Here is a 14252-nt window from a genome sequence, read left to right as displayed (position 1 = left end):
AAGAAAAAGTCTACTTAGAAAAGAAACAAATGTCAGTCTGTTGTGTTTCCTCTCAATGCACTTTATAGATAGTCAAGACATTGCAAATGGCAGATTCTTGCAAAGCTCATATTCTGAGCAGATTTACTTACAACGAGCTGGAGACACCTGAGAATTTTTAAGCAGATGTTTGGTTTAATGTTTAGATTTCAAAAAGTTGAAACCAATATTGTTTGTAATTTCAGCTTAGTTTCTATACAAAAGATGAGAATTATACTATAATTAGAATTTCAGGAACAATTAATTGAATACATGTGCAAATTGGAAATAGAATTTATACCCATCGAAGAACCTATCCAGTGTTAAAGGCTCATTGACAAACACGTGCAATGAAGTAAGAAAAATATCATGCATATTGCTATATTTACCCATTCTGCAATATTTCCCTCCAACAATTGCAGCATAATAAATGGGTCTTTTTGTTTTACCAGTAATTGGTAGCAATGGGGTAGAGGAACAACCAGTGTACTACTCTATTTGGTTACAGCTGTTGCATCATGAGTTTTTTCTTTCGTCTCTCTTTAGCAGTAATTGGATGAATTGACCCCTAATTACTGGCTGTTGAACACAGCAAATATTTCTTGATAGTGATGAGTGAAATTATTCGCCAGGCATGGATTCCCTTGTGACAAAAAATGATGCCACATCAAAAAATGAGTACATAGTACAGCTATAACTGTATCAAAAAGAAGTGTTGGAGTAAATGAAATAGCTCTATTTATTGGCTGATGTAACATGGTATGGATGCTCTTAGTGTGTTTGTGTGCCTAGTGAATCATATGAGTCAAGGGGCTGCCCTTAGTTCTTAAAATGACAATTTTCTATTTAGAATTATCCATACAACTGGAAAACTGAAAATTTAGCCTTACCTGAAATTTTCCTTTCCTTTAGTTTGTAAGGCAGCACAATGGGGTAGATTTACTAAGACACGAACCCTCGGAGTATATTTTCGCCGACTTTTTCATACGCTTGCGTGACTTTTTAGTACGCTTGTGAAAAGGTTTTCCCACTGTTAACAATCATTCGGTATGAAAATTTAGTGACTTTCGGATCGCCAATACGATATAATCGTGACTAATACTATTTTTTCAGAAGCATTTTTGTGATATTTGCGATCTTCAGAAATTTTCGCATCCAATTTGAATTTATCCCATTCGGAATTCAAACTTGTGATTTCATGAATCTGCCCCAATGAGTTATGGTCTGGTAGGACAGAACAGAAGAACAACCAATAACCAAGGACCAAAATAGACCCCCCCCCCCCCGCTCGCCTTATGGACTAAAGAAAAGGAAGATTTCAGGTAAGGCAAAAATTTCTTGGTGTCCTACAGGCAGCACACAATGTGACTTAGCAAGCTAACAGAGGAGGGTTAACAAGAGATTCAAGCCAAATGCAGCGCTGCTTGAAGAATTCTGCTGCCAATAGCTGCATCCTGAGAGGCTGCTATATCCAATTTGTAATGCTTTGCAAAGGTGTGAACATTAATCCATGAAGCTGCTCTACATATTTCTGTAACTTCCACTGCTGATCTCTCTGCCCAGGAAGTAGCAACAGCTCTTGTAGAATGCGCCTCCATGGGAAAAGGTGGTTCTATATCCAACCCAGCATAAGACTGAATATTAGCATTCTTCACCCATGCAATAGATGTTTTTGATGCCTTCTTTCCTCTCCTTTTTCCAGCAAAGAGAACAAACAAACCTTTCCAAGCATCTGAATTCTTTAGCATTCTTCTTTGGCATTTAGGTATGAAGTAAGGTAAGGTTCTCAATATCACCTTATCCGGAAAGAATAGAGTATAAGGAGATATCGCTGCAAGAGCCTGCAGTTCCCCTACTCTTCTAGCAGAAGTAATTGCATGAAAGATGTTTCAGGCTGTCCTCCTGCAAAGGCTCAAAGGCAGAAGCACACAAAGCCAATAGGACAGTATTCAAATTCCAAGGAGGACCAATGGAATGAAGACTAGGACTGATTCTGTCTTTACAATAATAAAGGTTCAGTAGTAGCCAAATTCTTGGAAAGGAGGACAGAAAGTGCTGAAATGTGGACCTTCAAAGTGTTTGCTTTTAGGTTTTTCGAAAAACCATCCTGCAGGATTTCTAGCAATGGACAAACATTTGTCCTCTTAGCCCCACACCAAGAACAGAATATCTTCCATACTCTAGCATACACTGTGGATGTGGACTGTTTCCTGGCAAGCAACAGGGTGCCTACCACATAATGAGAAAGGCCTTGAAGAGCTATTAATTCCTTCTCAGCCTCCAGGCTGTTAGACTCCATCTGGATGGATTTGGGTGCATTGCCTGGGCTTCATTTTCCTTTATTCAGATGCTCTGGCAGACATCTAAGATAAAAGAATAAGGAACATAACTATACATACAGCACGTTTACTGTAATTAGTGGGCTGACAAACAAGGATACCATATGTACCTTCCCAGCCTCTAACACTCTCTCAGCAGCCAGTGTGACCACTAAAGATGTAGCGAACTGTTCGCCGGCGAACTAATTCTCGTGAACATCGGGTGTTCGCAAGTTCGGAAGTTCTCAAACTTTTCGCATATGTTCGCAATTTGGGTTCGCCGCGTTTTTTTTTCCGCTGCGTTTTTTTTTCCGCTGCGCTTTTTCTCGGCCTAAAAACGCCGCACAAGCCACACATGGTGTTTTTCAGCCTAGTACTGGTATAAGCAAATCCCATTTCCATGGTGCTAATAGTGCGAAATAGCAAAAAACGCCACATATTTCCGCTAGGTCTGCCAGCTGCCTTTGCGGTTTTACGCAGCGCTGTGTCAACAAAGTATTTTTCAGAGAAATTTTTGCCCTTGATCCCCCTCCTGCATGCCACTGTCCAGGTCGTGGCACCCTTTAAACAACTTTAAAATCAGTTTTCTGACCAGAAATGGTTTTCGAGGTTTTAAAGTTCGCCTTCCCATTGAAGTCTATGGGGTTCGCAAAGTTCACGAATATTGCGCTTTTTGGCGTAACTTTTTTTTTGAGGTTCGCTACATCCCTAGTGACCACAGGAACTGCAGCATCAACAGACCACCAGCATAAGGGGGGAGAAGAGGTTCTAATAGTTTCCAGATGCCAGAACAATTACTTGATAAGGGCATAAAGGAACTCACGCATGTACTGCTCTGACCTTCAGCAGTCCCATGCCATTCGGGAAGCGGTGCTCAACGATGATGTCATCACTCGCGCCAACTCCCCAGCACACCACACAGAAACAGAGGGGAAGGACCCTGACAGAGGCCGCTCTCCTGCACATGGCCCCACCAGACCCCTGCCGCACCAAACACAAAACTGCCAGGTAAGCCTAAGGGTGCCTTGCGATCAGGCGGCCCTCACACTCCTCAGAGCCTGGTTCTTTGGACCCACAGGGTCCCCACACTACCCTAGATACAGAAAAAACACTGCTGGGGGAAGCAAGGGGGGGTCTGTTATTGTTCTTCTGTCCTAACAGACATTGGTCCAGACCTTAAAGGAGAAGGAAAGGCTATTAAAGAGTTAATCTCAAGCTGCAGGCATACCTTCAGTTCTCTCAATACCTTCAGTTCACCCTTAAGTCTCCCCATACTTCACCTGTTCAGAAGATCAGAAGCCAAACAGGAAAAAAAGACGCTGAGCAGCGTAGATAAGATTCCCATAATGCAACGCTCCTGCACTGACAATAGGACCAGATCCATAGCTTGCACATGCGCACACAGCAGGAGTGTCTGGTTGCCATGAGGACGCAGCTGACAGGAGAGCGAGAAGCAAGTAGCGGTGAGTGGTGGTGAGCGACGGGGGTGTCGGAGGATGCTAAACTCTGTGACATGCTGACATGCCGACCCGGCAGACGACAGATGTGGGGAATGTGAGTAGCGATGAGCTGGGGGGAGGGTGCTAAACTCTGCTGTGACATGCAGACCCTGCAGGTGGGGGGAGCGGGGGGAGGGCAGATGCTGGGAGCGGCGGAGGGTTTGTGGCAGGAGCGGGGAGCGGGGGGCGTTGTGGCAGATGTAGCGAGTGGGGGGGCGATTCTAAACTCTGCTAAACTCTGCTATACTTTGTGACATGCAGACCCGGCAAGTGTGTGTGTCTGTGGGGGGGGGGGTTGTGGCAGAAGGCAAATGCAAGTGTCAAACATATGAAGGGAGGGGGGGCTGGCTTGTGCTTTTCAGCAATAGCCCATACAGACACGCTGGACAAGATGGCGGCACAGTTCACTGAAACAAGTATATACAGTAGGTTCTAGTATGTGTATCTCTGTAAATCTTTAATTAGGCAAGCCAGGAATATAGCGTTTTTACACAGCAATAGTAGTACTATTTAATAGTGTGCTTAATAGATTTTGACTTTCTTTGTCCTTTAACCCATTGTGTGCTGCCTGTAGCATGCCAAGAAAGGTATTTTTTAATGGAAATTGCTTATTTTGATGCAGCAGTCTTTTACATATGGACTGTTTTATGCAATGTATTTTTAAGGAGGCCTAAAATGTTCAGGGGTATAGTTTCCTTTTAATTTTCAGATGTATCCGGTAGATATTTGTGCATGTGTATGTTTATATGTAAGAGTTGTGTAAGTTCCAAATGTTCATTGAAAGATGAATTAAACTGAAAACAATTTGTAAAATACTTTAGAGCAGTATTACAAAATCCAATGCTTTTGATTTGCTTTTACTTCACAAGTGCTATGGTGCCATAATTTCAATTAAACAAGATTAAGCATGAAAATGATGATTAATTTATGCAAAGTGTCAACAGATTCATTCCTGTAATTTGATTTTGCCTTATTTTGCATGATTAGCAGATATTAGACAGGTGCTTCCTGTTTGCATGTTTTGGGGCCTCTGAGTTTCTCTGTGATTAAAGCAAAAATGCTTTTCACATTAAGCCCTCATTAATTCAATTCCAAATCAAAACAGAAGCCCTATTAAACAGGGGGGTAGGCCATTGTTTATTTTTAGAGAATGAAATGGATTATTTTAGAGAATTTAACGAGCAATGGCTTTCATTGGTAGTTATTGTCATTCTAAAAATGTAACTGCATACCATAGGCCAGTTCAGAGTTAAGCTGTAACTGTCCTGCAGTTTTCTATTTACATCTGGCAAGTAACACCATTCAAAAAACAAAATCAAATTTTTAGCCTTTAAAAATAAATGATCTTGAGTACTCTGTTTTATTTTTTGTTGATTATTCTCTATGGACATAGCCTTTGCTGAGTGCATGGATGTGCTTAGCCTACAGAATGCATTCTCTGTAAAAAAAAAAAAAAGGTCTGAAATGGAGCCAATAGTATTTTCAGATTATTCTGTTTGTCCAAGAGAAATAGAAGAGTAGAACAATCATGAAGCCCAATACAGTAAAATGTACTAACAAACAATGCAGTATTGCTGCATTAAACCAACTCACACAACATACCTGTATGTATGGCTTTTTGATCGACCTGCTATTTTACATTTTTGATGTTTTAGCCAAATGTCCTTTGGATCCTTAGGGGGTTACATAATAAAATACACCATGGGGCAGATTTATTAAAGTACGATCAGTCCAAATCCGACTTTTTTCTACCTTGCATATTTTCGCAGATTTTTTCACTAATTTGCGTGATTTTTTTCGTACTGTGTGTCAAAAATTACGAGACAAAATCGTATTGCCGCGCCGATTACAAAATTTTCGGATTCATTCAAGCTTCGGTATCGTGACTTTCCTTGGGCCAGGTTGGAGCTGCCATTCAGCCCTAAAATCATGCACAAAAGGATCAAAGGGTTTCCCGCCGTTTACGATAATGTTTTTATGTCTATTAAAATTGCATATATTATTAGAGACGTTCTTTCCTTCATATTAATATTTTGGGCTAATGGTTAGCACAAACGTAACCAGTGGTTATAGACGTTAATCATGCATCAAAATGTTGGGAAGGGCTTACAATATAGGGCAGCAGAGAAACGTTGTGACAAGAAATCAAATAATTATGGGAACCAAAGCCATGAGACAAATCTTCATGTGATTTTAATAGTCAAATATAGTATATACAGGAATGTGATGCCTTATCTAGAAACCCCCTTAACCAGAAAGCTCTGAATTACAGAAAAACCATCCCCAATAGATATAAATAATTTAATTTTTTCCCTTCAATATTAAAAGTAGCTTGTACTTGATGGTAACTAAGCTGCATGAATACATATTGGTGGCAAAACAATCCTTTTGTGTTTATTGTGATTTTTAGGAGACTTAAGGTATTGTGATCCAAATTTCAGAAAGATCCTTATCCGGAAAACCTCAGGCCCCAAGTATTCCAGATGATGAATCCTGTATGTATAACCTGTATGTTATAGTGTATACAAATTCTAAATATGCATTCAGCTATTTCATTTAAAATACAATCAATGCATTTTAATTACTTACCTTTTGCCCTGCTTTAAGCTTGAGTCATATCATTAATAGAAATGTATTAATATCTTCACACTGCAGAGTTATTTACAATATCATCATGAATTAACAATTAACCTCTTTTTTAAAAGTTTTTTTTTTCTACTCTGTGCTGAATATTTCTTTTCTAAAGCAGCAAAGTAAAATAATGTAGAACAAAAGCTGCACAGTAGTTACACTAGAATGTCTTGTTCCCTTTACTACGGGCATATTGACCTCAAAACAAGCTCTCTGTAGCAAGGAACAAAGAGTTATATGGGAATAGATGCTTCCTATGAGACCCTTAAAACAGGCATTTTCTATTCTCCCAGATACAGTTCTCATGGCTCTTCTTTGAACCATACATTAAAGTGAATTTCATTGAAAAGAATTGTTAATATGCCAGAATGACTCCTTCTTTCTAGTGAGGAAAAAGATTAAGGAATAGGATTGGCCTACATATGAATCACTCTTCTAAAAGAGGCACATTGCCACATTGCCCCCCAATGCACAGTTTTCCCTTGTGTATTGAATGAAAGCTTGTATTGCATCACTAAGGGGCGATAAGTTCAGCAATCCTTACCTGAATTAAAATACAATAAAAAAAAGTATGATGAAATTTAGTGGTGGCAGATTATTTGGTATTTATGTACATGCAGATATGAATGTACTGGATTACATGAATGAACATCAGTCATGATGAACACCTGCAGTAACAAGAGTATTTGAAAGAGGTACATCGACAAACCCTCCACTTGGGCATTATTTTTCTCTGCCAAATATCTGAATTGAACTAATAATAGGCACCCCAGAGTTTATATAGGAACTACATAAAAATGTACTAAGGAATGAGAATGTCTCCGGAAGATGGAGCAGTGATGCAGGACGATCTGAAGTTTTCTGCGAGTCCTGGTACCAGTGCTCTGTAGGCAAGCAAATTTAGGTGCGGCTGGGCGCCATTCCACCCCTAAATTTATGCCACCCTAGGCCTGGGCCTTTGTGGCCTCGCCACACATCCGAACCTGGTGACGAAACCAATTTATGGTTGGGGAAAACAATAAAAACATTTTTTTCTTTTTAAAAACAACAAGCTCAAAATAAGCTGAAAAACAAAATAAATACATGAGAAAAAAATGAGTGTGTTCAAAAAACATTTTTTGTTTTTCATGCAAAATTTTTTTTGCTATAATAATGCATTAAAACCATGAAAAACCCAAACGTAAAAATATGCTATCTAAAAGCTCATATAGAAGTCAATGGGGGCATGTAGTTGTAGTTTATATCACAAGGAGATAAGGGGACTCTAAGTAGAGCAGATAGTGAACCCAATCTTTCTCTGGACGTCCACTAAGGATAATAAAAGTTATCCAAAACAGATTAAAACAGGTTAAAATCAGTCTACAACACCAGAAAAAAATTTACTTTTTGTGTGTTTGTAGACATTCCTTATAAAGTACAGAACCCTCACATGAAACAGAACTCCTCATCACATTCTCGATAAGTTCTTGCATTGAAGAACATACCCCTATGATATACTGGTAGTACATAGTGCAGATATATTTTCCCTGGGTTCTGAATAACACATGGATGTTTAAATGTAGTAAGATGTGATTTAAGGTATAGTATAATGTGTCTATGAAGATTCTCATTCATCCAGGTCATGAGATACAGTATCTAGTAGAATTAAGTCTAAAACAACTGGACTTTAATGTCATGGTGCAGATGTAAGGTAAACCCTTACATAATTACATTATATAAATCATAACTTTTTGGTACCATAGGAGTTAGAATCAAGGAACACTTGATGCTATCTGATACAGCATTTGTCTTCAGTAACAGAAAGATATGTAAAAGTATTTGGAAATCACTGTGGTGATTATTCCCAATGAGAGGAGCAGCAAAGACTAAACTATGGCTTTGTGTATCTCAAACTAAATTACACATATAGTATATTTGACAGGGTCTGTCTCATAAATGACACTAATTTAAATTGAGAAAAGAGGTAACACAGGGTAAGGTGGTATCACCTTGTGCATTATTGTGTTCAAAACAAAATATAAGGCTGCTTAAGCATGGTTTGAATAGATAGATTGCAGCTAATCTGAAGGGGGCAAAGAATAAGGAGAATCATTTGAACCAGGAAAAGAGTTAAAAAAAAATTAACTCCATATAAGCATATTAAAAATGCTCATAGCTTCTGTTTAAAACCATGCGTTCTGTGCTGCCACGCAGCTTTTACTGTCTAGCAATTGTTATATGTTATTGTTATAATGTTATTTGGTATCATCCATTCACCCCTGCTGTTTCTTGCTAGATAGTTGCTCCCGCCCTCCATTTTGTTGTTGTAACTGCCCTTTCTGTTGAGTGTGTTTTGAAGAGACTGCAGTGTATGTAAGCTGTGTATCTTCATTAGAAATTTATCTATGGAAAAGTCTCTATGTTATACCCTTGCTACCTTGAAGCATAAAGAAGCATTGGAAAACACATCTGGAGTCTTTATTCATTGAGTAAGCTATCTGTTAAGGTGATCATTCAACCTGCTGCACTCATCCTCACAGACCAGGTCTACACAGGGCTTGTGGCAGGTACAACTGATGCTGAGACAGAACAGTAAATTTCTAGAAGAATAGTAAATTTCTAGAAGAATCCATTGCATGGCTATACTCTGCAGCTTCACAACCGTGAGTAATCATTTGCCTGTGTGAAGAATAAACACCCTAAGACAGGAATCCATCTTCATAATGTGCACTGAGGCCTAGCACTGCCTGTGTGTAACTGCTACACTTACCAGAAGCATTGCACTGCACTAGGAGCCAGCTACCTGCTGAATATTCCCCACAGTATAACCTACTGCTGGTCTGTGCTGTTGCTCAGCCATAAGCACATTCTGAACTGTGCAAGATTACTACCATAAAGTCACAAGGATTCATTATTGTCAAGCTGTTTGGACTGTGAATTCAATATCTGCATTTATTGTACGAACTATATTCTTACCTTACACAAGGTGATTTTGAACTGTGTTTTTCTTTGCCAAGAATCCGGTTTGAGCTAGCTTGCAGCCCCAGCTCTAAGGCCCAGCCTGCTTAGAAACAAAGTATCAATACTTACAGAGCTGAGCTTTGGCAGATTTTCAAGACACTAAACTGCAGCACTTGTCATGTCTGACAGAGATTCTACTGAGCCTGCATTTGCTCATGATAAAACAGACACCTTGCTTCATTCTGCACGTCCAGTTAGGGCCCTCATCCATCCTTGAAAGCAAGGGAGGCTTATGAAGCAAATAAGAAAGAGATAGCTGATAACCTGATTGCATTATGGGAGAAAACCTTAAGTTGTATAACAGCCACTAATGAAACTAGCAACAACACTGAGCAACTGAACGCCGCCCTCTCAAGGGTTAAGAAGGCATTTGAGAATTATAAAAGACTTTCTGAAAGGTACTCTTCCCTTTTGTCACGTTCCAACATGGAGGAAGCTTCACTAGAATTAAAAGACTTTACTTCTACTGAGCAGCAGAGGCATAGCACATATCTTGAAGCAAAGGTACAGATAGAGGGTAGATTAGCAGAGCTTCATGAAACTACATCCTGTATATCTACTTCTTCCAGACACTCAGGAAAATCCTCTAGATCTGCCTGCTCACATCATAAATCCTCTTCTAAGTCATTGCGGTCCTGCTCTGTAAGGTCATCACTGAGCGACCAAATACTGAAAGCTCGCCAAAAGGCTGCAGTAGCCCAGGTTCAAGCCACCTGTTCTGAAAGAGAAGCAGCTTTCAAGGCAGAAGCTAAGCTCAAGGAAGCCGAAGCACAGGCAGAAGCTAAGCTTAAGGAGGCCGAAGCACAGGTAGAAGCTAAACGCATTCGAGCAAGAATACAAGCAGAAACAGAGGCCCATCTAGAAATCCTTCAAAAGAAAAGAGAAAAGGAAGTAGCCTTAGCGGAATTATTTGTCTTGGAACAAGCCCTATTGGAAGAAGAAGGAGCGTCTTGTCCTAGCTTGGTCGCCTGTCAAGACCCTGTTGAAAGGACACTACAATTTCTCTTGACCCAGAACCATAATAATATAGTGCCGCCTACGGTAGTAGATCCATCTCATAATCCTCTAGCAAGTCAGCATGCACCTCCAAACACAGACACTCCACTACTACCGCATGCCACAAAATCAAGTGTACCAACCTATCCAGCTCATGTGCCACCACAACCCCTTGTGAGTAGAGATTACAAGGGCACAGCAGAAGACTTCAGAGTGAACTCTATGCCTCCTGCAATACAGCTCTCTTCAATTTCAAATGCACAAGGACCTTCAGACGCCAGACCCTTGCCTGGACTGAACCCACCTGCAATACCTTTCCCTCCACCTATTGGCCAGCATCGGATACCAACCTTGATCCAAGATGGTGCACCATCAGTACTTCCTGTGGGTGTAAAAACCGAAAGCACCGACATTGCAGAGTTCAGCAAGTATATGATCCGGCGAGAGTTGATTGCTACCGGACTGTCTAGATTTGATGACCGCCCAGAGAACTATAGGAGTTGGAGATCTACGTTTAAGACAGTAACCAAGAACTTGGATATTGAACCCCAAGCAGAACTTGACTTACTAATAAAGTGGTTGGGGCGACAATCTTCAGAACAAGTAAAGAGACTCAAATCTGTCTACATTCATAACTTTGAAGCAGGCCTTGATGCTGCCTGGGAACGTTTGGAACAAGACTATGGGAGCCCAGAAGTCATTGAATCTGCCTTATTCCAGAGACTAAAAGACTTTCCTAAGATCTCTGTCAAGGACAATCATAAGCTTAGAGACTTAGGTGACCTTCTTCTTGAACTTGAAATTGCTAAGTCAGATCCTAGTTTGCCAGGTCTTAGCTATTTAGACACTGCTCAGGGCGTAAATCCTATTGTAGCAAAGCTGCCTAATTATCTCCAGGGGAAGTGGACTAGCGTAGGATCAAAGTATAAATATGAACACCATGTCTCTTTCCCACCCTTTTCTTACTTTGCAGAGTTTGTGAGGAAGATCGCAAGATCCATGAATGACCCAAGCTTCTTGTATCCAGATACAACCATCCTTCCTTCAACTACTTCAAGGGGTATTGCCACCAACAGTAAATTCAAGGACTTAAGACATCCTATTGCTGTGAGAAAGACTGCAATTGCATCCAATGTCTTGGCTACAGATACTAAACTACAAGATACCAAGGCAAGCAATCGTGATCAACAGTGTCCCATTCATGATGCACCACATTCTCTCTCCATATGTCGTGCATTCAGGGGCAAGCCTATCGAAGAACGCATGACATACCTCAAGGAGCATAATATCTGTTTCAAGTGTTGCACATCCTCCGATCATTTAGCCAGAGACTGTAAGAACGCCGTCAGATGTTCCCTGTGTAACAGTGCCAGGCATGTGGATGCTCTTCATTCAGACTCATTCAAAGGGAAACCTTTGCCTGGTAGCAACCCCAAGACTACATCAGATGATGGCGGGGAGAGAACTGAGCAAAATGCCAATGTTGTAACCACAAGATGTACAGAGGTGTGTGGAGAAGGGCTTCATAGCAAGTCTTGCAGCAAGATATGTCTCGTTAGGGTTTTCCCTGAAGGATGCCCACAAAATGCCATAAAAATGTATGCTATACTCGACGATCAGAGCAATCGCTCATTAGCCAGTACAGAATTCTTTGACTTATTCAAGATTCATGGAGAGACCTGGTCCTACACTTTGCAGACATGTGCAGGACAAGTCAGCACTTCTGGAAGAAGAGCCCATGGCTTCATAGTGACATCAGAATATGAGAACATAGAGTTTCCTCTACCAACGCTAATCGAATGTGATCAGCTACCGAATAACAGAGAAGAGATCCCCACACCTGAGGTTGCACGTCATCACCCTCATTTGAATTACATTGCTGATTACATTCCATCACTTAACAAGGACGTGAAGATCATGATTCTTCTAGGGAGAGACATTCCCAGAGTTCATAAAATAAGAGAGTTATGTAATGGTCCAGATGACGCTCCTCATGCCCAGAAACTCGATCTTGGATGGGTGATAATAGGAGAAGCCTGTCTAGATCGATCGTACAAGCACTCGGATATAGTTTCCTACAAAACCAATGTGGAGAGATCAGAACGTACCTATCGGTCGATGAAATGTCCATTGCATGTGAAGGAAAGACTTGATTTCAAGTCTGAAGCTCCATGTCAAGCACTCCAAGGTGTAACCTGCAAGTTCACTTCTCACATGGACCTTGGTGAGTCAGTGTACCAGACTACTTGTGATGACAACAAGATTGCCCCTTCAGTGGAAGACAGGGAATTCATCAAGAATGAAGAGTTTGTCAAGGACAACTCCAACAGTTGGGTAGCTCCATTACCCTTCCGGTTACCAAGGCTTACTCTCCCTAACAATCGAGAACAAGCTTTAGCCAGATTTGCTGCACTTAAGAGAACCCTCCGCAGCAAGCCTGAGATGCAAGGAGTCACCTAATACATTAGACTTGAGAAAGCTAGTTAGCATTTTACTGCATGCAATGTAATAGTATGTAGGAAAAATATTGTGTAGTGGTATCTCACGATACCAGGCGGGGAGTGTGCTGCCACGCAGCTTTTACTGTCTAGCAATTGTTATATGTTATTGTTATAATGTTATTTGGTATCATCCATTCACCCCTGCTGTTTCTTGCTAGAAAGTTGCTCCCGCCCTCCATTTTGTTGTTGTAACTGCCCTTTCTGTTGAGTGTGTTTTGAAGAGACTGCAGTGTATGTAAGCTGTGTATCTTCATTAGAAATTTATCTATGGAAAAGTCTCTATGTTATACCCTTGCTACCTTGAAGCATAAAGAAGCATTGGAAAACACATCTGGAGTCTTTATTCATTGAGTAAGCTATCTGTTAAGGTGATCATTCAACCTGCTGCACTCATCCTCACAGACCAGGTCTGCACAGGGCTTGTGGCAGGTACAACTGATGCTGAGACAGAACACGTTCAAATTATGGCTAATCAATAAATCCATGCAGACAATATATAGATTTACTCTTTTCCACCCATTCTTTTTCTTTTTAATATGTTTCAACAGAATCCTGACAAATTGTGTCTGCCACCAGTTAATGAGAAGATTGACTAAGCATGTACAGCTGTTCTGCTAAGCACATCTGAAACATTAAAATCTATTGTTTTAATCCTATGTATATCCAATTGTATAGTTAATCTCTTTCACTCTACAAAAGATTTTTGATAGGCAACATTATTCATATGATTTTGCAATGCTTATAGTACAGCTAAAAGACAAAAAGTAATATGAGTAACGTCCCTTTTTTAGGAGAATGAAAAGAACTTGTGGATTGATCAAAATCTAGTTGTGGTATTCATAACTTGGTTTTGTTCAATGAAGCATCAGTATCATATTGAATAATGGATTGTAATAAACAATTTAAAGTATTGCATGCAGACTGACTTTCATTTCAGCATTAATGTAAGATCTTGAAAAGTAGCTCTGTTAAAATCAGCCAATCTATTATTTACTAAAATTTGATATAAAGGTAATCTTCTCTTTTAAGGAGCCCTTAACTGGAAACTCCAGGCTTCAGTCATCCAGATTATAGATCCTGATAGCAGTTAAACACTTAAGGAATTTTATACATAAAAGGGATGATTTATTAATACCCAATATCATCTATTGTGTGTTAATGTTTATTGCTTAATAAAAAATGATGTAAGTATTAAATAGCAGGAGGTTCTACAAACAGAAAAAGTTATCTTAATTAACATTTAACATTCATTTTTGTCTATGGGCCTTTTAACTTTGAATTTGTGCCAC

The sequence above is a fragment of the Xenopus tropicalis genome, chromosome 7 (assembly GCF_000004195.4).
Source record: "Xenopus tropicalis strain Nigerian chromosome 7, UCB_Xtro_10.0, whole genome shotgun sequence".
NCBI lineage: Eukaryota > Metazoa > Chordata > Amphibia > Anura > Pipidae > Xenopus > Xenopus tropicalis.
This window is presented reverse-complemented; position numbering follows the sequence as displayed.